Here is a 25722-nt window from a genome sequence, read left to right as displayed (position 1 = left end):
GATCTTACTTTGGCACCATGACACCACATGTGCTCACTATCTCACTGTGTCTCAATATGTTGTTGCAACGTGGGAATGACTGCTGCTTGCTGCCGCCGCCATGTACCACCACATCATCGCCTGCACTCGCTAAACCCCACCTGCCCTTGTTAACCCTCATCTGTTGTTACCTCACCGTTTCACGATGGACTCACTAACACATGACACGCCACACTGACGCATCGAAGCGGCCACTCTGCCCCAGCATACCTCCACCGCAGTCATGCCTCTTTGCCCTCTCCAACTCTCATTTAGGATGACCAAAAAGGTTTTTTTGATATTCATGTCATTTTAAAACACTTCTTGTATTATCACTTAACCACCGTAAATATTATTATTATAAAATTATTTTTATCTAATAGTCTAATCTAGTGCTTTGCATCTTACTGTATGCCCCCACCTACAGTTTTGTCATGCGTCCGCCACTAACAGATATGAGACAAAAAAATATCCCCATGGATATAAATATGAAACAAAATCACCACCCATTGAGTAAGTGGGTAGGGTTTGGAGAATCATCCGAACCTGATTACCCATGGGTATTTCATACCCTATACAATTCGGTGCACAACACATAAATAAAAACAAGTTGAGATTGAGGTCGAGCAAACTAGCCCAACAAAATAGAACCCTAGTCCCTAGATCATAGTGCACGTCGCAATCCCCAAGTACCCTACAATGCCGCACACCTGCACACCGCCTCATCAGCACACCGCACATGCACCACAGCAAGCCACTCGTTAGCAGCCCAGTAGCATCTTCACCAGCACACGACCGCACACCGGTCCCTGCCTCGCGACTGGGCATCTTTGCGACTTCGTCTCTCCTAGTGGCCAGCGCGCCGCCGGCTACCGAGTGCTGGGTTGACCATGGAATGATTGATAGATGTCAAGATGTTAGCTTGATGTAGCTGCAACCTGATGCAAGGCTACACCAATGTGAAGTTGAAAGATGCATGTTTGCTTGTTGCTATGTTATCTATTTTTGCTTGAATTATTAAACATGACGTTATTATTATACAATTTGTAACGTACTAAGGTGCTTTGATGGACCATGTTTGTGAAATTTGTAATACAAAACTTTTACATGTGTATAAAATTATAGTAACAATAGCATACTAGTTGGCTAGTGGCACTGCTAGCGGCTTCCTACTGGTGCTAGGTTATCCCCTAACCGGGGATGGGGGCCATCGGAGACCCAAAACTCGATTGGAGTGGGTATAAGATGAGTTTTGCACCCATGATGAGTATGAGGATAGGGATAGGGTTAGGGATGGGTAAGCTGTCAGTGTTTGGAGCCCGACCGCGCACCCAGGGTTACCCCTTGAGGTGCTTTTGGGTACGACGGTGTTGTTGACTGCAACTCAATGGTTCGTGCGAGACGCACGAGAGACGATAGACATTTTTCTACAGGTTCGGGCCGTTTTGAGATGCGTAATGCCCTACTTTCTGGTATGGATCTTTATGTGGTGGGTTACAAGGGAAATCTCCAGTATGAAGAAAGCTAGTGAGCTAAGTAGATGGTCGATGGATGACTTGGCAATGATGGGATACCCCTAGGCCTTATGTATCCGACCGTGAGGCACTACATGCGTGTATGATAACAATGTATACCTAAGTAATAGTGAACCGACTGAACTTATCTTTCTATAATCTTGCCGACTTATCCTCATTTGGTTCCGATGTCCAAGGGTGTCGCGCGGGAGAATCGAATCAGAGCTGTGGATAACGCTTAAATCCGGCGAGCCGCCTGGGTCTGAGCCTGCTCATTCCCTGCCGGCCCATTCCATCAGTAGTTCTCCCCTGGCCTACAAAGGGACGGCCTTGCGAGACAATAGGCTCAAAGCCTTTCGCAAGGACTTCTTGCCTTCTAGTGGACCCGGAGATATCCGTCCCCCACATAAACATGATGGGATGAGTCTAGGGTTTTATAATATGGCGGTAAATTTTCCGTTAACATCCAGACCGATGGTGCAGGGGGTGTGGACCGACAAGGTGGTGCGAGCGAGGTGGACCGACGTGTGGTGCGAGCGAGGCGTGGCGATCCTGGCTCTCCTTATCTTAGTGCCGATAGAGAGGATGAGTGTTCTGGCGGATAGAGTCTGCCGGCAGTGGTCTATCGAGAAGCTCTCCAACGATGGATTCAGCAGGGACATGCGCGTCAGCGACAGATTCAGTGGCGAAGGACGCGGATCTAGTGACGACGGCGTGGATCCAAAGGTGGTGGTGGCGGCAGAGGTGGTGCGGGGCCGGGCTCGATGGGCTACCGGGCTCAGATACTCTTATTTAAATCTTAAAACTATTTACTGAGACGGATACACAAAGACAACCACCTCAATTGATTCGTATTAACAGAGACGGTTGCTTTAACGCGCTGGCATCCGTTAATCCATTAACCGAGACAGACATAGTAGTCACCTTCGTTAATCATTGATTAACGAAGGCCTTACGTCGGTTGTAAGAGCATCTCCAACAGCTCCCAAAACATCTAATCCTAAATTATATTGTTGGGAAAAAAGCAAAAACAAGTATCCAACAGCTCCCTACTCCATCTCCCTATACCGCCGCAGGCGTAAAACATCACCTTCACCGCGAATGTATTCGCCGAGCGTTGTCCTCCCAATCTTTCCTTTTCTCCTTGTTCTCGTTCGAGAAATCAGCTTCTCCCGGCTCCTTGCCATCGCGCGAAGAAATCCATCATCGCTCGCCCGGCTCCTCGCCGCCACATTAGGGCTTGTTCGGTTATTCCCAAAACATATGGATTGGGTGGGATTGGAAAAAATTGAGAAGAAGTTTGACTTGTTTAGGATTCAAACCCATCCAATCCCGCTCAATCCACATGGATTGAGAGCTAACCGAACAAGCCCTTACGAGGCGTTGGCGCGGGAATGGAGCTCCCCGACCTTGCGGCCATGGCCATGGGTATGGGATAATGATGCTGCTCATGAGCACCACAGCGGCGACGGTGACCAAGGCGCGAGAGAGCTCATACCTACTGGCGCTGGCAGCCAACCTCCGTCATCAAGCAGCGGTGGAACCTGCAAAGGCTCTTCAGCCCCGGCGGATGCCGTCCTCGCACACTGCGCTGCCCACCTCTCTCACCGCCTCCGTCGCGTTCTGGGATCATTTTGTTCTTGCATTTATTCCTGTCACCAATCCATGACCTGCGTTTCTGTAGACGTCAGACCATCCTTCACTTGCAGTAGAGTCCTCCCCAACCAGTGTTCCATGGGAATTAGACGTGAAGGAACCGTAACAAGAATGAAAAGCTCTGGGTCAAAGAGCAATTGCACCTTGCGCTCTGCTTTTTTGCTTTCTTCCAATGTTTTGGAGGCATTCATTTGGGAAATCTTGCTTTCGTTGAGTCTCGTTGAGCTAGTTTCACAATCTGAGAGAAAACGTTTTCATACTCTTGCTGACGGACAGAGCAAAAGGAGCCAAACAGGAGATGACGGAAGGAAAGAGAAGAGATGCAGGAGTAGTTACAATGTTTTTTGGGAGATATATAGGAATCTGTTGGAGAATGGTTTTTATTTGGATCTAAAATGTTGTTAGGGAGCTTCCAATCTGAAGGTATTAGAAGCTAATAAATCAGGAGCTATTGGAGATGCTCTAATGCCCGTCTCCTAAAGTAGTTTTTGCCCGCCACTATTAATCGTTATTATAGTAGTGCGGCGCCAACAGATCCGGGCATCCGGCGGTAGTTGATTCGGCTGCGGTGGCTCGTCGTTCTCGCAACGCGAAGTTTGTGGGCCGCATAATTGACGGCCGGACTGTACTGGATCACCAGATGATCGGCCGAGACGGCCATCTGTGGACATGAGAAGCAAGCTGGTGGCCAAAACTAGGCCGATATAAAGAGAGGCCCAGAAAGGCAGTAACGATTACACATTTTGAGCAATTTCCACAATAAAAGCATATTATGCAACCAGCATAAATACATAGCCTGAAGGCATTCAACATTCATGTATGTTACATTTTTCACTCTTGCATATTATTTTGGAAGTTCCTAAATATTTTTATGACCTTAATATATTTTGTTTAGGTTTGTTGTGTCTTAATTTATACTACATCTGTTCTCGAATATTTCTCGTCCGCTACTTTATTTTTGAACTGAACCGTGATAAATAAAAAACGAAGAGAGTATCTTAGATTTTTCTTAGAATTGAAGAAGCCTAAAGATATTTTCATGTCTTTAAAACATTATAAGATATTTACCTTTTTTTAAAAAAGTATGAAACCGCTTCAATCTAAGTAAGAGAGCTAATTTAAATGGTTTTAATAGTTGAGCAGGTAGAATGTTTGGAGTTTGAAGTTCGAGGAGAAAATCAAACTATGGTGATAGTTCCACGAGATAAAATATTCACTGAAGTAAGAAGGTTGTTTTAAAACAGAATATTTTAAAAAGGTTCTCTCACCTCTATTTATGTCTTGATTGCACGGTTACACAAATATATATGGTTGCACCATATATTTATCGTGGTTTCGGAAACCGGGAGGATAATAGATTTGTGTTCGGTGAGGAAAGCAAGCACAGACTCACTCCTGAAAGCATCTAGGCCCCTGGTTGGTTTTAGTGATTAACTAGGTATGTGCCCGTGTGTTGCGACGGAACACAAATTGACGAGCCTCCAATAGCTAAAATATCATAGACTGTGAATAGGTGCATGAACTCTCTAGCCCGTGAATAGGTGCAAAAACTCCATTCAGACCAAGAAAGATCATCAATATCATAATTTATATCATTTGGCTGTTATATCTACAGAAATATATTGGCTAACCAGATAAAAAATCTTAGGTACTCGAATATCTTTATTTAAAGGTTGAACAAGAAACAAATAAAACAATAAGATTTGTTTTACAGATCAGATACTTGGATGCAATGTTTGATCTAACAAACTTTGTTGTCGAGGGTTGCCAAAGGACTGATGGTTGTTCTGGCTCCCAGTACACTTAATACATTCAAAAGAAGATTATACAATACTTCTGTAAGAATTATAGTTCAGACAACAACCAATGTACTCAGCCACACAAGAGCAGGTTTATGCGCTTCATATAAGGAAACGATCTCAAAAACATTGTTCACAAATATTCTTTGTACAAGCATGACCACAACACTTAGCAGCCTTCAGCTCGTTTTTAGCGGCTCATCCCAAAAAACAAGTGTCTAAATTGAAATTGTTGACAAAGCAGCAAAATACACCTTACTATCACAATTAATCTAACTAAGCAGTATGTAGACCCACCTCCCTCTAACTAACATGACAATGTAGTTTATTTACAGGCCATACCAGTTGATAATTCAAGTTACTTCCATAAGACAATTCGGGGTGATGAGCCTTTTTCAAATCCCTCTGAAGTCGATGTGGTTATTTGTTCTGTTTGTCAACTGCATAGAGCACAAGATCTGCTTCTTTATCTCACTCCCACAGGTTACTGTGTATTACTGCACAAAAAGGAGCAGCCTCTACAAAGTAGCTCCAGTGAACACCAGACTTGCTTAGCCAATCCTACAGATATCACCACCAAATATAGATGGTTAAAAGCAACATTAGAGGTTAAGAACCAAGGTTTGCACTAAAAGAATCACAACTCAAGTATAAAACATTGAAACAACTGAAAACATCAAGATTGTGTCTTCACCAATGAAACAACTGAAAGGCATACCTTGTGGTAGGTGGTGCCGTCGGGCTCGACGACTTAGCCGGCCTAATTACATAGCTCAAGTAGTAAAGATTGTGTCTTCACCAACAGAAGACGTCAGAAGCATGTGTTTTTGTTCCAAGTCATCTCCGTCAAAGTTACCATTGCTGCTGGTGTTGGAACCATATAAATTCAGACAGCAATACGACATGGGACTTGATAACAATAGTACACGCCACATTGATGCGCTCGTGAAGTTAGGTGTACCCATCTTCTTAGTTTTTTATATTTTTCAAGGTGTTCTGTTACCAGTGCTGAAAAATTGGCTGCCTTTCTAATTCTAGTAGTGGTTCTTTAATGGGCAACAGGTACTCTGAAGCTAACTACGAAACAAAAAATGACCTTGTAAAATGTTAAACTATCATTGGATTGGTGTGGTTGGATGGGATGGTGCAAGCATCGAGGTTGATGAAACACTGAGAAGCTAGTTTAGAATTTAGAGCCTTATACAACATGTTCAGACTTTGATAGCCTGAGAGCATTGTTTAGAATTTAGAAACCTAAGGTATAGAGGAAATGGAAGATTGTATTAGTATAAATCTAGATCAAACACACCACATGTTCAATCTGGGAATGAATAAATCAAACTTACATGCACAAGAATCAGCCTCCATCCTCCATCCACAACTTTTGTACCTTGGCATCACGCTAGTACTAATCCTCGTCTACCATAGGAAAGATCGTGCTTGTAATCATGTGCTGTATAATATTCATGTTTTTTAAAATACTTAATACCAGTAGAAGGAACCTGGTAATGGATAAAACAAGTATAGATTAGTATCGGCCAAACGAACTCATAAACCATGCATATGCCACAAATTCATAGAGCATGAGAAGTAACCAAACTTGTAAATATGAAAGACATTGTCATCATAGAAGTTGCATACTAGATTTGTCATTAATAGAACTATATTAAAAAGGATTATCACCTTTGTGTTGGTCCAACACCGATGTCTGACCAACACTCTAGCCATATATATTTTCATCAGTTAGCCCATTAACAGGTAGAACAGTTGCTAGATATAATTACCTTAGATGAAATAAATTATGTTTTGCTGAGGTCAAAGCATTCTAGAGGAAGATACCTGAAAAAGAATAGAAAAATAAGTGTAATGAGACATGCATGTCGTTCCAAAGGAACAATGGCCATAAAAAGAATTTTTCTCTGATTGAATTCACAATCATTAAGTTCTTTGTTCATTCTTGTTCCTGCTAGTTTGCTCATCTCTATCGTCTCTCAGCTCTCACCTGCTTATTCACCATGCACCACCGTCGCTCCCTTCCCCGCTCTCGCACCCATGCTGTGTCCCTGGACCCAAACACTGCTATTACCCATCGCCATAGTCTCCGGAGTCCACAATCTCGTTCCTGTCAGTCCTCCACCGATCTCGAGACTGGCATTTTTGTCCCTAGCCACCCATACATGATGTAGAATGGCCCAGTTTGTTGAATTTAGTTAGTACAAGCTGGCATTTTAAACTGTCAACAAGTTAATTGTTACAGTTACCTGTTAACTATGAACTATTAACTGAATTTGTGACTGTGTAGGTGTGAAAGAAGTGACAACATGTATGTGTGCGGTACATATTCATTCAATTAGCCCTGGGTTTTGAAATTTGGATGCCAGATAGGAGTGCTCAACATGGGCTAATTATGGGATGATAAGAGCTAGTGGAGGCTAATTGGTAGTTAGGCCCATTAGCTCTTATTAGCCTCTGTTGGGTCTATGCTTCGTCGCCGAAGGTCTTCAAGGGAGAAGCGGCTTAAAATGTGTGAGCAGGTATCTTCGGACTCGTATCAGAAAGGGAAAAGCTACAAAGGTTGACACAGCGCCGAAGCTGTGAAGCAGGAAAGCTTCGGCATGTTCGCAGAAAAGGGAACCGACTTAAAGATGAAAAGGCCATTTAGACCTCGATAGAGTGCTATAGAATTATCACCAAATGTAAAGGGCATGTATGTAATTTTGTATGGGTTGTACCCCGTGCCTATAAATAGGTGAACAGTACCCCCGTACTGTTCACGTTGACTTGGCATTTTGCTTTTGCGTCACACTTGTATTTTCATCTCCTTCCAAGCCGAAGGTACATTTATAATTCGATATTGTCTCTATTTCTCTATGATGATATAATAAAGTTAAATGAATGATGTTATATGATTATCCGTGCTATCTTTTACGTTTCATATGCTTCGTCTTTCATTAATGTATACTGTGATGATGAAGCTTCGTCCTTCATGACCTTCGTCCGGAGATCGTTATATCCTAAGGGAAATAATGCCTCAAAGGACGAAGGACTTTATCATTTAACATTCTCTGTGTTGCCTTGTTCTTAATTCATAGCATTTGAGAACAAGTCCCCAACATTGGCGCCCACCTCCGGTGAACTCACTTCCACTTTTTGAGCTGATGGCTTCGTTCAACGACCAAGCTGGAGCTGCTTCGGACCCGAAGCTGGTGCTCCCGATCACAGGTGGCTCGTCCTCAGAGCCAGCTAACAAGAAACAGAAGAAGGAAGCACAGAGAAGGGTACAGCATGTTGGGGTGCAAGGACCCTTCATCAAGTCAAGATGGTCTCACATTCCTATTACCTTCTCCCAAGAGGATCTTCAGCTCAAAGATTACCCACACAACGATGCCATGGTTATCTCTTGTGTTATCAAAGGATTTCTGGTCCACAATGTCTTGGTTGACACAGGCAGTGCAGCTGACATCATATTTGCTAAGGCCTTCAGACAAATGCAAGAGCCAGAAGATAAGATTCATGATGCTACACATCCTCTCTGTGGCTTCGGAGGAAGATAGATTGTAGCATTGGGCAAGATCACCATGTCAGTGACCTTCGGGTTCATCAACAACACTAGAACTGAGCAAGTTGTGTTTGACATTGTCGACATGGAATACCCTTACAATGCAATTATTGGTCGTGGTACTCTCAATGCCTTCGAAGCAATCCTTCATCCTGCCTATCTTTGCATGAAGATACCTTCGGATCAGGGACCCATCGCTATCCATGGAAGTCAGGAAGCTGCAAGAAGGGCCGAAGGTAATTGGACTGACTCAAAAGCAATCCATAACATCGATGGAGCTGAAGCTTGTGAACAGTACAAATTCAGAAGGGAGAAAGCAGCTTCAGCAGACCAGCCGAAGCCTATGCTCTTATGTGAGGACATAGCAGAGCAGAAGGTGTTGTTAGGCTCTCAGTTATCCGAAGAGCAGGAGAAAACCTTGATAAGGTTTTTGTTCAATAACAAGGATGTTTTTGCATGGTCAGCCAATGATCTCTGCGGAGTTAATAGAGATGTTATCGAGCACTCACTCAATGTCGATCCATCCTTCAGACCCAGAAAGCAAAGGCTTCGGAAAATGTCAGATGATAAGGCCGAAGGTGCTCGCAACGAAGTCAAAAGACTCCTCAGTGCAGGAGTTATCAGAGAAGTGAAGTACCCAGAATGGCTGGCTAACACTGTTATGGTAAAAAAGGCCAATGGCAAGTGGCGAATGTGCATCGATTTTACAGATCTTAGCAAAGCTTGCCCGAAGGATGAATTCCCACTACCAAGGATAGATTCTTTAGTTGATGCAGCAGCTTCTTCAGAGCTCATGAGTCTGTTAGACTGTTATTCAGGCTATCACCAAATTTGGATGAAGCAGGAAGATGAGCCGAAGACTAGCTTCATAACTCCAAGTGGCACATATTGCTATCTTCGGATGCCTGAGGGGCTCAAAAACGCTGGAGGAAGTTTCAGCCGAATGACTGCGAAGGTTCTTCAATCTCAAATAGGCAGAAACGTGCTAACTTATGTTGATGACATCATTGTCAAAAGCACGAAGCAGGAGAATCATATTGCTGATCTGCAGGAGACCTTCGCCAGTTTCAGGCAAGCTGGCTTAAAGTTAAATCCAGAAAAATGCGTCTTCGGAGTGAAGAAGGGGAAATTTCTTGGATGCTTGGTTTCAACAAAGGGGATTGAAGCTAATCCAAGTAAAATTGAAGCTATACTTCGGATGGAGCCACCAACTACAAAGAAGGGGGCTCAAAGATTGACAGGAAGATTGGCATCTCTCAATAGATTCATATCCAGATCAGCAGAGAGAAACTTACCATTCTTCGAAGTACTGAAGTCAGCCGAAGTCTTTCAATGGGGACCAATCCAACAGAAGGCCTTTGAAGAGCTAAAACAGTATTTAATAGATCTAACAACATTGACTCCACCAATGCCAGGGGCTCCGTTGTTATTATATGTGGCAGCTTCGCACTCAGCGGTAAGTGCAGCGCTTGTCCAGGAGAAGCTTGATGGTCAAGTCAAGAGGCAGGCCCCAATATATTTTGTATCCGAGGTTCTTAGTTTGTCAAAGAAAAATTATACAGAGCTGGAGAAGGTATTGTATGCTGTCTTGATGGCCTCCAGGAAGCTTCGGCACTATTTCCAAGCTTACAACATAATTGTTCCTTCATCACAACCTCTGAAGGATATTATGAGGAATCGAGAAGCTACTGGAAGGATTGGAAAATGGGCTGCAGAGCTCAATGAATTTTGTATTGAATATGTTCATAGATCTTCGATTCAGTCACAGGCGCTGGCAGACTTTATTGCTGATTGGACGCCAGGGACTCAGGAGGAAACGAATAAAGACAACGAAGCCTGGACAGTGTTTTGTGATGGATCTTGGGGAACCTTCGGAGCAGGAGCGGCTGCTGTGTTGGTTTCACCTTCCAAAGTCAAAATTTGTTATGCGGCAAAGCTTGATTTTAATTGCACAAATAACATTGCTGAGTACGAAGCATTGGTTCTAGGTCTTCGGAAGTTAAAAGCAATGGGAATCAGAAGGGCCATACTTAAAACTGATTCCCAGGTTGTTTCGGGTCATATTGACAAAAGTTGTAAGGCTAAGGATCCGAAGCTTGAAAAATATCTGGATATGGTTCGAAGAGTCGAAGCTTCCTTCGAAGGGTTTTCTGTCAAGAATATCCCTCGAGGACAAAATGAGCATGCTGATCTACTAGCTAAGTCAGCAGCACAGGGGCTGCCTTTACCTTCGGATGTGTTCTTCGAAACAATAAAAGCACCTTCGGTGGAACTTCTTGAAAGAGCAGTTCTTAATATATCTCCTGTTTTTAGCGAAGATTGGAGAACCGAGATCATCTCTTACCTTCAGGGTAAATTTCTTTCAGATGACGAAGCTTATAACAAGAGGATAGAGGCAAGAGCTCGTCCATATGTCATGATAGAAGGGGAGTTGTACAAACATGGAGTTTGTGCTCCGCTGCTCAAATGTTTATCCAGAACCGAAGGTATAGAGTTAATGAAAGAAATACACGCAGGCCTGTGTGGATCTCACATCGGATCTAGGCCGTTACTTGGAAAAGTTTTCCGTCAAGGGTTTTACTGGCCGAAGGCAGCTTCGGATGCAGCAGAATTGGTTCAAAAGTGCGAAGGTTGTCAGAAATGTGCAAGAGATCAAAAACAACCTTCGTCCTTAACACAGCTCATACAACCCACTTGGCCATTGCAAAGGTGGGGCCTTGACTTGTTAGGTCCGTTACCACCGGCCCAAGGGAACCTGAGGTATGTTGTAGTAGCTGTGGAATATTTTTCTAAATGGATTGAGGCGAAGCCTCTAGCCACAATAACTTCGGCTACCGTCCAAAAGTTTTTCTGGCAAAATATTGTTTGTCGTTTCGGGGTGCCAAAGGCTATCACTGTGGACAATGGAACACAGTTTGACTCCGAAGCTTTCAGGGATTTCTGTGACCAAATTGGTACGAAGATCCATTTTGCATCAGTTAGGCACCCGGAGTCAAATGGACTCGTTGAAAGAGCCAACGGCATTATAATGACAGGAATAATGAAGTTAATCTTCAATCAACCCAGAGGAAAATGGCCAGATCAGTTAATCAAAGTGGTGTGGAGCCACAACACGACAACATCAAGGTCTACAGGCTTCACTCCATTCAAGTTGTTATTCGGTGACGAAGCAATAACTCCAGAGGAAGCTAAAACCGGATCAATAAGGATAGTAGCTTCGGCAGAATCAGATTCCGAAGCTGCTTATTCTATAGAAAAAGATGCTTTAGAAGGGATCAGACTGCAAGCCGTGGAGAATATCAATAAATATCAAGCTGAAACAGTTAAATGGCGGGATAGAAAGGTTCGGCTAAAAAATATTGGGCCAGGGCACTTGGTGCTTCGGAGGGTGGCCAACTCGGAAACAGTGGGCAAATTGCAGTTGAAATGGGACGGGCCTTTCTTAGTAGCATCTTCGTCAAGACCCGGTTCATACAGATTGAAAGATATGGACGGCAATGACATTCCTAGATCTTGGAATGCGGATGAGCTTCGGCGATATTATGTATAATTCGATGTAATTTTTCATATTTTTTATTTTTTAGTTCTTCTTTCATGGCACCCTTTTCCTTTCCAAAGGGGGAGAAAGGTTTTTAATGGGGCCATCACGTGTAATTTTCTTTTTTTCGTTCTATAAGAGCAAAATCCCCCAAAGAATGTAAATGTAAAAGCTGAGAATGCACCATCGAGTGCCAAAAAGAAAAAAAAAGAAGCTCCAAAGACGTTCCTAAGGGAATGCAGAGCTTACAGCGAAAAGTCAACGCTGATTCCGCCAAAAGTAAAGGCGAAGAAGCTCCAAAGACGTTCCTAAGGGAATGCAGAGCTTACAGCGAAAAGTCAACGCTGATTCCGCCAAAAGTAAAGGCGAAGAAGCTCCAAAGTCGTTCCTAAGGGAATGCAGAGCTGAAGTGTGATCGTTTTTAAGAAAATAATGGCTATGAATATGGCTTCGGATACGTGTTTGGCCATTCATTTGCACATCACATTACATCATAGCATTTGCATTCATAAACATTCATCTAGGCATATGTAGGATAATCATCTTCATCGCATAAAATGGTTGCTTCGGCAAGAGAAAAAAAAAGAAAAAAAAGAAGAAGGGAAAAATTTCTATGAAGGAGAGCTTCGGAGAAAAGGAAAATGTTGTTTTCTATGAAGGAGAGCTTCGGAAAAAAGGAAAATGTTGTTTTCTATGCTTCGTTGCGTACGAAAAGAAGGGAAGGTGTTTTTTCGCCTTCGGCTCAAAAAAGGAAATTTCGTCCACATCAAAGCATTTCTCATACATCAGTGAAAGGTTAAGGATATATTACAAGGTATGAACAGCATACACTAAAAACAAGTTTTGTTTACATCTACAAAAGTTATCTCAAAAGTTTTTCAAGTACTGTCTGCAGTCTACTATCTAAATCTCCAAGGAGCTTCGGCTTCGGCGTTATTTTTGATCATCAGCTTCGGCTTCGTCATCCTACATGAATAAGGTCGTTGGAAGTCAGAATCAAGTTTACAGGAAAAGGTAAGCACAAGGTATGATTTCTTACTGGATCAAGGTGGCTACGAGCTTCGTCTACAGCTTTCTCTCGACCACCTTTTGTCCATATCATTTTTACAAATCGATTCGAGATGCTTCGGGCGAGATCAGGGATGTCATCCAGGATTGATGGTGACAAAGTAAAATTTGGCCTATTGACAATTTTCCCATGATCACAGCCAGCCTTCATGAAGGCTGCAGCAGTCCCTCGAGAAGCCACCCAGGCACAGAAGTCACCATGCCCAGCTATGACTTCGTCGAGCTCGTCAATCTCCCCCTCAATGTGTTCGAAGGTTTTTGGTAGATCTTCAGCTGAGGGGGTAAACTTTTCGCTGCTAGCTCCAACCGAGTAAAAAATCTTTCTTAGTCGTTGAATGCACTTGTTGCTAAATTCCAGGCATTTTTCTTGAAGATTTGTCAGCAGTTTTCTCAAATCCGAATTTTGCTGAGTTTCGGCTTCAAGTTTTGCATTGAGATCTTGTTTTTCTCGTTCGAACTGCTCAGACTGGCGGAGAAGCTTCGAGTTCAGTTCTGATATTTTTGCTTCAGCTTCCGCCAGTAAGCCTTCGGCTGCCTGGAGCTCAAAGTTCTTTTTCTCAAAAGCATCTGATTGCTCCTTTATTTTGTTTTCCAAATTTCCGATTATAATTTCATGCTTTTTATCTTCAAGATCTTGCTGCATTTGCAAGGCTTTGCTCAATAACATACTCTACACAAACACAACCTTCGTCAGACATGTTTTTATTAGAAGCAATAAAGGTTAAGGGACAAGTCATTCACCTTGAAGTTGGAGTAAAATAAACTACCAACGACATGTTGTCGTCGGCAGCGGCTGATGTCTGTTTCTAGCTTCGGGAATCCAATACTCTTGGACAGAGTACTGATAACTTTGGCCCCTGTTTGGTCCCGAATACACTCTAATTTCTCGTCATCAACGCCTCCGAAGAGGAGTGCCCCAGGTTTATATCCACAGGATTGGGCATACTCTTTAAGCTCTTCTATTTCAGCTTTTGTTAGATGTTCTCCAACTAAGTTTTGGAACGCGAAGGCTTCGTTTTCTGAAGCTTCATCAGCAATTTCTTTTCCTTTCTTTGACGCTGCGGTCACAGTCTCTTCGGCAGCAGTGGCAGCTTCTTCTGCAGCCATGTCTAGCAGCATTTGGTCAATATGTTCAATTGTGCTCTCTAAATTCAAATCTTCAGCTGAGGTAACTTCGGCGGCTGCGGCCTCCGAAGGTGCAATTTCAATGTCTGCCCCCTCTAAAGCTGCTCGTGTTTTTTGGGCCGAAGCTCTTGACGGCGTTTTGTCAATTACCTCTGTCACGGTAATGATTCTTTGTTTCCTTGCCTTGATTGTTTTCTTCGATTTCTCGGGCTCCTTGTCCTTCTGAAAAAACTTTGTCAGTTGAGGACCCAGTGGACTTAGCTTCGCAGGTAAGGATTCAGTCATTACCTTCAGAATTTCCTCAACAACAGCAGCAGAAGGTGATGCGGGAGTTTCTTCTGCTTCGGATATTTGTTGCTTCGGAGAAGAAGTTTTCCTTTTCTTCGGAATTTTCTTCGTTACTGGCTCTTTTTCACCTTCATCTAAGGCTTCAGTTACCCTTTTCCTTTTTTGGCCTCCGGCACCTTTGTTCAGATTTTCGTAGTCTGGGTATTCGAAACCCAAGGCGTCCAACACTCGATTTAGCCTTCGTTTCGGACGAGTGCCGAAGGCTGCGGTCATCAATTGATCTTCTTTTTTGGAATAATTGCCAAGTATTTCATTACACATTGCTTCAATCGTATCTAGCCACTCTTGGCAAGGTGCTTTAAAGTACTTTTTAAACTTGAAATAGTAAGGTAAACGTACGAGTTCACCTTCTTTCTTTTCCCCCTGTAGCTTCGGCATTTCCCATTCTCTCAAACTGGGAAAAACTTTGAATGCTAAAAACTCTTGAACCAGGTCCCTTGTGCTGATATGCTCTGCAATAATTCTGAATTCACTCATTGCTTGTTGTGTTGGACCTTCGGGTGTCATATTGCAGCGAGGTCGGGTTTCTCCGAAGATTAATTCCAGCGGGCTTTGTACAAGCTTTTCCTTGTCCTCATCAACCTTGACATAGAACCACTCTGATTTCCAGCCTGCTGCCCACTTGCTTCGGTAGCTAATTACAGGGAACTTTGTAGTTTTCCGATAGGCAAAGTTATAGCAACCAAAATTATCGTGTAATCCATCTTTTCTAGCCTTTGTTTGATAATGTAGCTCGTGAACCCGGCAGAAGCTGTCTGCAAATGGTTCCACTGCTTGGCTTCGGAGTGCCCAGATATAAACAATAAGCCTAACGATAGCGTTAGGGGTCAGCTGATGAAAATAGATACCGAACCTCTTCAGTACCTCTCCAATAATCCCATGTAGGGGGAACCTTAATCCAGCCTTTAGAAAACTTTTAAAAATAACAATCTCATCCTTCTCTGGCTTCGGGGTAGTCTCTTCTCCACCGAAGCGCAACAACTTCTTCTGATTTTCAGTAAAAAAGCCCGCTTTTACCATCTTGGACAAATCAGCCTTCGAAACAGTAGATTTCCCGAAGTCCAAGTGGCTCGGCTTGCTTGGCATGGCAATGCGGTAATCATCTTCGGAATCAGTTTCCTCAATATCTTCTCCCTCTGCTTCAGCGATTGCTTGTTCTGCTTGTTTTGCATCATCATGAGGGATCTTTTCTGAAGTCACTAGACCCGATCGTTGCATGGCTTCGAAGATGGGAAGAGTCTCCGAAGCTTCAGTTTCCTCCCCCTCGCGCTCAACCCTGGCGGTAGAGCGGACTCTGGCCATTCAATTATGAACTTGTGAAACTTTAAAATTTTCTTCCTCCGAAGCAGGTTTCAAACTGGAGCTTCGTTCGTTTCTAACAGACAAGCTTCGGCGATGGTTAAAAATTTTGGCAGGAAAACAGTGCAAATAGCAATGAATGCTGTGGTAACTTCACACCTACTCGTCTGTTTATATAGTGCTGCAGGTAAGAAGGCGAAGCGCCAGAGTTTTTACACCAGGCGCACACCCGCTTGCGCTCGCTGCGCGGTGGACCGCAGGGACAAACAGTAAACTCTGCAAGGTGGGACCGCTGCGTGCTGGGAAATTAAATCGTTTCTCGGCAACGAGCTCAGGGAAGGTGTTTTTTGGACCTTCGGCTCCCCGAAGCTTAAGAGACTTTTTTCACGGATCAAGCTCGTTACGAAAAACGATCTAGCACCGCGAAAGGGGCTACTGTTGGGTCTATGCTTCGTCGCCGAAGGTCTTCAAGGGAGAAGCGGCTTAAAATGTGTGAGCAGGTATCTTCGGACTCGTATCAGAAAGGGAAAAGCTACAAAGGTTGACACAGCGCCGAAGCTGTGAAGCAGGAAAGCTTCGGCATGTTCGCAGAAAAGGGAACCGACTTAAAGATGAAAAGGCCATTTAGACCTCGATAGAGTGCTATAGAATTATCACCAAATGTAAAGGGCATGTATGTAATTTTGTATGGGTTGTACCCCGTGCCTATAAATAGGTGAACAGTACCCCCGTACTGTTCACGTTGACTTGGCATTTTGCTTTTGCGTCACACTTGTATTTTCATCTCCTTCCAAGCCGAAGGTACATTTATAATTCGATATTGTCTCTATTTCTCTATGATGATATAATAAAGTTAAATGAATGATGTTATATGATTATCCGTGCTATCTTTTACGTTTCATATGCTTCGTCTTTCATTAATGTATACTGTGATGATGAAGCTTCGTCCTTCATGACCTTCGTCCGGAGATCGTTATATCCTAAGGGAAATAATGCCTCAAAGGACGAAGGACTTTATCGTTTAACATTCTCTGTGTTGCCTTGTTCTTAATTCATAGCATTTGAGAACAAGTCCCCAACAGCCTCGGTTTAGCCCATTGTCTCAAGATGGGCTAATTTTTAGCCCAAGATCCAAACATCCCCTAAGTGCTAACCCTATCACTATTATGGCATATGATAAGAGACATGGCCGATCAATTTACGACACATAAAAGTGGAAAGAAGCACCAAGAGTATCTGACACAGTAACACACAAGAAGAAGGAAGCACCAAATTACCTGATCTTTGTTTCTTGAACATTCTTATCAGACACCGAATAAAGTAATGTGTAGTTTTTCAAATCAAACACCTTGTAAGTTTTGTTGTGGATAAGATGGCATCAGAACAGATTCACAGAAGATTCAATTTCTTTTAGCCATTACCAAAGTCGACTTAGCATACATGTCTTGAGCAGAGTAAGTCAAAACTTTCCATTGACACTATCGGACTCTACAAGTCCAGGCATTTTCATGGACTCAGACTCAAAAAGAGAGGACCAAACATCCGATTGTCTTGTCCTCGATGAACCTTGAACGGTTGGGGAAATTTTAAAGAACATGATAGGATAAAAAAAGCAATTGCATTGACAAAGCATACTTTGTCCGAGTTGTTCTGTATCGTAGAGCACTGAAGTTTTCAGAACCATATACTAATACATTAATGAGTGAATCATTAGTCTTGTTGTAAAATAAATTGTGGATAACTTCATCTGGACTTCCATTCAGAAAGCATATTCTCTGATTTGTCTGTGGAAATATGTAAAGATAATCTCAGGACAACCAGAGCAAGCAAAAAGGGATTGTAAGAAGGCAAGAATACCATACCTCTACTATAAGTAGCCCATACTCCTGACTGTGATAGAGCAAAGACTATACCACGTGCTGCAACTATCTCAATTATTTTTGACCTTTTCCTCAAGTAAGGGGGTAGCAAAGTGTTCTCCTTTGGATCATGAGCGTCAAATTCTTCCTAAAAGTGACATCAAAGATGCTTTATCGAAAACTTAAGCGCAGTAAACCGATATTACCAAAAAATAGAACTTAAGATAAACTCATATTTGCACAAACAGTTACAAAAGGATAGATGATGTGAAGGTTGTCAACTTTAATATGGTGATTTCCTGCCACAAAATGATTATGTTTGTATTAGCAGGGGTGGTCCAAAAGATCATCAAAGAAGTTCTGAAAGAAGAAAAATAGAGATGGGAAGGTGGACATTAGAAACTAAGCCAATAACTGCTCACGCAGCGACAAATACAGCACGAGCGAACAACACTGAATATGTAGCATAGAAGCCTGAAATCCAATATTGTTGCTAATTTTTTGTTTCTATCAGCACTATAGTGACATGTACAACAATGAGAAAACACACATTATGTACTGAACCAATGCAAAATAACTAAAGGTGCAGAATGCACACCAGAAATAATCAGGGTACCTTGAACCATTGAAATTCAATTTCTAAAGTACGAAACATAAACGGTCAATTATACTTCACAGTTGATTAGGGCAATTTATGATGATCTTGAAGGCATGCTAAGATAATATGCTCAAATTAAGCAGGTTTACTTCTTCGCATTGGTTGTGAGGCAAGGTGGTTACGACGTACAACGACAGTGGGGGAGCAGGTTCCTAGGGGAATGACGATGTGGCGGTGGAGGTCGCAACGTTGAAGCCGTGGAGAACAGGGGGATTGGGCGGAGCCATGGTGTGCACGGTCTGCTGGGTGACACGCTCCATGATGTCTGCACGGGGTGGAGGGACTGTCACGACGAGCATTGCGGGGATGGGGGGAGGGGGCTCTCGCGTCATAGTTGAGGCATACCTTGTCTAGGTGCGGGTACTCATCCTCGTGGAGGCGGCCCAAGTCTGAGGCGGACGCGTAGTTAGGGTACATGACGAGGAACTTGGCGAGCACCTTCTCTAGGACCAGGAGCGTGTCCGGTGACTGGAACGCACGCTCGGCGACCAACATCGTCGCGCGCAGGAACTCCCTCTGCACGTGGAGCCACGCCAGCGACCACGACCGCCCCATGGACCCCTCCTCTGTGTCGTCCCCTCCATCGAGGAACGCCGCGTCATAGGACTTGGAGAGGATCCCTCCTCCACGGTGTCCCCAGCCATCACAGCACTGCGGGAGGTCCACGTGCTCCCCTCCCGTCCCACGTGCTCTCCGACCTGCGATCTGGGTGGGAGGTAGGGGAGGTTTTGGGGCGGTGGCGAGACGAGAATTCCAGGAGCACAGCAAGATTTCTGAGGACAGGGACGACTCGTGGGGCGGGGATGGTGGAGGCGGGGGCATGGAGCACGGTGGGGATGGAAGGGGTGCGGGAGAAGTATGGAAGTGGCGGGGGAGGCGGCGCAACGCACGGGCACGACCTTCCATTGATGCTATGCGAGATTTCGGGGCAGGGCGGAGGGGCGCGAACGCGCGACAGAACTATGCACCACCCACCACTGTGGACGCCTGCGATAGCCTCTTAAGGAATAGTAGAGATAATATAGGCATGAGATAAATTAACACATGCCTTCTATGTCATGACGTTCCTTATAAGCATCCAAAAACAAAAGAAACAGTATGAAGTATGCAAATCCTTTATATGCAGCCCTAGAAAACAATATGTAAAAACAGAGAGAAATAAGCAACAATATGTTAAAATTCAGAAAGGCAGTGTGCTACAAAGTGCACAAGCAGAAATTACAAGGTGGCAAACAGAAAAAAGGTGCACATAGTCTCAGGACTATAGTTGGTTGTGATCAATGATTTATTATTCTATGCAAGGAAATATAAGCCATAATAAAAGATATCAGGTTAGAACTTACTGTGTATGGATCTAAAATGAAAAAAGCATCATAAGTGCATGTCCACCCGCAGGAGATAATCGGTATTTTTCGTAGCAAGTAAAAAATGTTGCAAACAATGAGAAAGTAATTAAAATTCTATCCTAAGTCAATATGGTTGCTCACTTAAGCAACTCAAGGCATGAAGAAGTTCTTTTGTTCATTGAGTGGCAAACAAGAAGAAGGAAGCCTCATCCACATGTTATAATCTAAAACAACATCAATCCTTTCAATACATGTCAGCAAAAATAGCCAGAAGTGTTTCACAATGAGAAATACCACATGATGTGCTCACTATGAGATAATATAATTTCCCATTTGAAAGATAGCATTTTCAGCAGCCCACATCATCAAGAATTTCTAGATTATTAAGATAAAGTGTATATAACGCATCCATTGACCCACATGTAGAAAACCCCAACTAAAGAGGACATACCTCTCTCAGAATATCTGGGATCGAGTGGACTCAAATATCATAAATGAAGCAAGAACATTCTCACCCTGGATATTAAAAAATAGCGGTCAAAACATAAATAGTCAATAGGTAACAATACACAAGAATAATAAATAGGTAGCGGTCTAAGTAAAGAAGAAAAATACATTGTATACAACATGCTTGAAATGTCAGATGTGTGCTACAAAATATTTTTTAGCCATGTAAATGTTAGATATCAACCAGTACCTCTATTATGCAAATGGGTTATTAAATTATGCAGAGATACAGAGTATGTTACAAAATATGTGGAACAACATTCCTATAATGTTTAAGTATAATGGGCAACAACCTCTAAAGGAATTTTAAAGTGTCTTAGTTGTGCGACAAAGAAGGGCGGGCCTGGTGCAGCGGTAGAGCCTACCGTCTATAACCGGAAGGTCCCGGGTTCGAGCCCCAGCCTCTGCATATTATGCGGGTAAGGCTTGGCGCTTAAAGATACCCTTCCCCAGACCCCGCACAGTGCGGGAAGCCTACGACACTGGGTATGCCCTTAGTTGTGCGACAAAATATGTCCATGCAATCAACTCCTTACCCTGGTAGTGACTTCATGATGTTCATAGTATGCATCAGATGAAGATATTCAATGACATAAGGTAAAATTAGCTTTTGTCACTCAAAGGGAAATGTGCCCTTGGGCCATTTCTAAGTATTTTGGTGATTTAGTGCCCAACACGAGTGCCTAAGTGTAAAATGGTGGACAAAGTACAAATCAAGGATAAAGGTTGTTTCTCAGACTTAGTACATTGTTTTAGAGACTAATGTATTGTGTCTAAGTGCTGGAAACAGGAAAAATCGAATTGGAAATGAGACGGCTTTGTTCAGCCAAAGTCTGCTGAGTCTGGGAGCACCGGACTGTCCGGTGGTGCACCGGACAGTGTCCGGTGCGCCAGGCTGGCTCGAGTGAACTGGCCGCTCTCGGGAATCCACCGGCGACGAACGACTATAATTCACTGGACTGTCCGGTGTGCACCGGACTGTCCGGTGAGCCAACAGTCGGCCGAGCCAACGGTCGGCCGCGCGATCTGCGCGGGACACGTGGCCGAGCCAACGGCTAGAAGGGGGCACCGGACTGTCCGGTGTGCACCGGACATGTCCAGTGCGCCAACGGCTCTCTGGCGGCCAACGGTCGGCTGCGCCAGTTAAGGAAAGAAATCGGACACCGGACAGTGTCCGGTGTGCACCGGACTGTCCGGTGCGCCACTCGACAGAAGGCAAGAATTGCCTTCCCAGATTGCTCTCAACGGCTCCTAGCTGTCTTGGGGCTATAAAAGGGACCCCTAGGCGCATGGAGGAAACCACCAAGCATTCCTACAACATTCCTAAGCACCAAGACATCGATTCCGCGCCTTTGATTCTTTGCGATAGCAATTAGAGCTCTAGTTGAGTGGTGAACTCTTTGAGTTGTGTTGAGAGCTCTCTTTGCGACTTGTGTGCGTGGTGTTGCTGGGATTTCTTGTCTTGAGTGCGTTGCTAATCCCTCCCCTGCTCTGTGTTTCTTTGTGATCTTAAAGTGTAAGGGCGAGAGGCTCCAAGTTGTGGAGATTCCTCGCAAACGGGATTGAGTAAAAGCAAGCAAAACACCGTGGTATTCAAGTGGGTCTTTGGACCGCTTGAGAGGAGTTGATTGCAACCCTCGTCCGTTGGGACGCCACAACGTGGAGTAGGCAAGCGTTGGTCTTGGCCGAACCACGAGATAACCACCGTGCCATCTCTGTGATTGATCCTTGTTGGTTATTGTGTTTTGTTGAGGATTCCTCTCTAGCCACTTGGCAATTATTGTGCTAACGATTAACCAAGTTTTGTGGCTTAAGTTTTCAAGTTTCACGGGATCACCTATTCACCCCCCTCTAGGTGCTCTCAATTGGTATCGGAGCTGTTTTCTTCACAAAGGGACTAACCGCCCGAAGAGATGGATCCTAAGGGGAAGGGAATCGTGATCAACGACAAAGAGAAGGAATCCTTCGTCAACGAGCCGAAGGACGACAAGCCTACCGACTCCGGCTCGGGCCATAGACGGAAGGAAGGGAAGAAGAAGAAGACGAGGCGCATCAAGGAGATCGTCTATTACGACGACAGCGATGAGTCTACTTCTTCCCAAAAGGACGATGACCACAACGACTACGAGAGAAGGAAACTGGTTAATTCGAACTTTTCTTTTGACTACTCTCGTATTCCGCAAAGTTCAAATTCACATTTGCTCTCCATTCCACTCGGCAAGCCCCCACACTTTGATGGGGAGGACTACGGATTTTGGAGCCACAAAATGCGTAGTCACCTATTCTCTCTCCATCCTAGTATATGGGAGATTGTAGAGAGTGGAATGCACTTTGATAGTTCGGATAGTCCCATGTTCATTAATGAACAAATTCATAAGAATGCACAAGCTACTACTGTTCTTCTAGCTTCATTGTGTAGGGATGAATACCACAAAGTGAGCGGCTTGGATAACGCCAAGCAGATCTGGGACACCCTCAAGATTTCTCATGAGGGGAACGACATCACCTTGCTCACCAAGATGGAGTTGGTGGAGGGCGAGCTTGGGCGGTTTGCGATGATAAGGGGCGAGGAGCCAACTCAAACATACAACCAGCTCAAGACCCTTATCAACAAAATAAGGAGCTACGGAAGCACGCGATGGACGGACCACGACGTCGTCCGACTGATGCTAAGGTCCTTTACCGTTCTTGATCCTCATTTGGTGAATAATATTCGTGAGAATCCCAGGTACACCAAAATGTCGCCCGAAGAAGTCCTTGGAAAATTCGTTAGCGGGCGAATGATGATCAAGGAGGCGCGGTACGTGGACGACGCCTTGAATGGTCCAATCAACGAGCCGCAACCCCTTGCTCTCAAGGCAACAAGAAGCAAGGAGGCGCTACCTAGTAAGGTGGCACAAATTGAGGCAGCCGGACTTAATGATGAAGAGATGGCCCTCATCATCAAAAGATTCAAGACGGCGCTTAAAGGTCGCAAGGGACAGCCAAGCAAGACCAAAGCCAAAGGGAAACGCTCATGCTTCAAATGTGGTAAGCTTGGTCATTTTATTGCTAACTGTCCCGACAATGATAGTGATCAGGACCAAGGGGACAAGAGGGAGAAGAAGAAGAATTATAAGAAGGCAAAGGGCGAGGCTCATCTTGGCAAGGAGTGGGATTCGGATTGCTCCTCGTCCGACTCCGACAACAAAGGACTCGCCGCCACCGCCTTCAACAAGTCATCCCTCTTCCCCAACGAGCGTCACACATGCCTTATGGCAAGGGAGAAGAAGGTATGTACTCGAGACTCTACTTATGCTTCTTCAAGTGAAGATGAATCTAGTGATGAGGAAATAGATTACTCTAGCCTGTTTAAGGGACTGGATAGAAATAAAATTGATAAAATCAATGAATTGATTGATGCCTTGAATGAAAAGGATAGGCTTTTAGAAAAGCAAGAGGATTTGTTGTATGATGAACATGACAAATTTGTAGAGGCACAAAAATCCTATGCTTTAGAAGTTAAAAGAAATGAAATGCTTTCTTGTGAACTATCTACGTGTCATGAAACCATTTCTACTTTACAAAGTGTTAACAATGATTTAAATGCTAAATTAGAAGTAGCAAATAAATCTAATTCTTGTGTAGAACATGTTATGATTTGCACTAGGTTTAAGGATTTTGATATTGATGCCTGTAATGGACACCTGGTTTCAATTTCGAGATTAAATGATGAAGTAGCTAGTCTTAATGCCCAACTTAAGACTAGCAAAAGTGATTTCGATAAGCTAAAATTTGCAAGGGATGCCTACACGATTGGTAGACACCCCTCAATTAAGGATGGACTTGGCTTCAAGTGGGAAGTCAAGGACTTAACAAGCCATAAGGCTCCCATCTCCGCCAAGGAGAAAGGGAAGGCCCCTATGGCAAGTAGTAATAAAAGGAACCATGCTTTTATGTATAATGATAGAAGACAGTCTCTTAGGAGTTGTAATGCTTTTGATTCACATACCTATGATTCCTATGCTATGTATGCTTCAAGTTCTTCCTATATGCATTATAGAGATATGCCTAGGAAAAATATTCATCATGTGCCTAGAAAGAATTTTGTTCATGCTCCTAGGAAAGTTATGAATGGACCCTCTACAATTTATCATGCCTTAAATGCTTCCTTTGCTATTTGTAGAAAGGATAGGAAGATAATTGCTAGAAAATTAGGGGCAAAATGCAAGGGTGATAAAACTTGCATTTGGGTCCCTAAGGAAATTGTGACTAACCTTGTAGGACCCAACAAGAGTTGGGTACCTAAAACCCAAGCCTAAATTTGCCTTGCAGGTTTATGCATCCGGGGGTTCAAGCTGGATTATCGACAGCGGATGCACAAACCATATGACGGGGGAGAAGAAGATGTTCACCTCCTACGTCAAGAATAAGGATTCCCAAGATTCAATCATATTCGGTGATGGGAACCAAGGCAAGGTGAAAGGTTTAGGCAAGATTGCAATATCAAATGAGCATTCTATATCTAATGTGCTTTTAGTGGAGAGTCTTGGATATAATTTACTATCTGTCAGTCAATTATGTAATATGGGATATAATTGTCTATTTACAAATGTAGATGTGTCTGTCTTTAGAAGATGTGATGGTTCACTAGCTTTTAAGGGTGTACTAGACGACAAACTTTATTTAGTTGATTTTGCAAAAGAGGAGGCCGGTCTAGATGCATGCTTAATCGCTAAGACTAGCATGGGCTGGCTGTGGCATCGCCGCTTAGCACATGTGGGGATGAAGAACCTTCACAAGCTTCTAAAGGGAGAACACGTGATAGGTTTGACTAACGTACAATTCGAAAAAGATAGACCTTGTGCAGCTTGTCAAGCAGGTAAACAAGTGGGAGGAGCACATCACAGCAAGAATGTGATGACCACCTCAAGACCTCTGGAGCTGCTGCATATGGACCTCTTCGGAACTGTCGCCTATCTAAGCATAGGAGGAAGTAAGTATGGTCTAGTTATTGTTGATGACTTTTCCCGCTTCACTTGGGTATTCTTTTTGCAGGATAAGTCTGAAACCCAAGGGACCCTCAAGCGCTTCCTAAGGAGAGCTCAAAATGAGTTTGAGCTCAAGGTGAAGAAGATAAGGAGCGACAACGGATCCGAATTCAAGAACCTTCAAGTGGAGGAGTTCCTTGAGGAAGAAGGGATCAAGCACGAGTTCTCCGCTCCCTACACACCACAACAAAATGGTGTGGTAGAAAGGAAGAACAGGACGCTCATCGATATGGCGAGGACAATGCTAGGAGAGTTCAAGACCCCCGAGTGCTTTTGGTCGGAAGCCGTGAACACGGCTTGCCACGCCATCAACAGGGTCTACCTTCATCGCCTCCTCAAGAAGACGTCGTATGAGCTTCTAACCGGTAACAAACCCAATGTATCGTACTTTCGTGTAT

The sequence above is a fragment of the Zea mays genome, chromosome 5, assembly GCF_902167145.1.
Source record: "Zea mays cultivar B73 chromosome 5, Zm-B73-REFERENCE-NAM-5.0, whole genome shotgun sequence".
In the NCBI taxonomy this organism is placed as follows: Eukaryota; Viridiplantae; Streptophyta; class Magnoliopsida; order Poales; family Poaceae; genus Zea; species Zea mays.
This window is presented reverse-complemented; position numbering follows the sequence as displayed.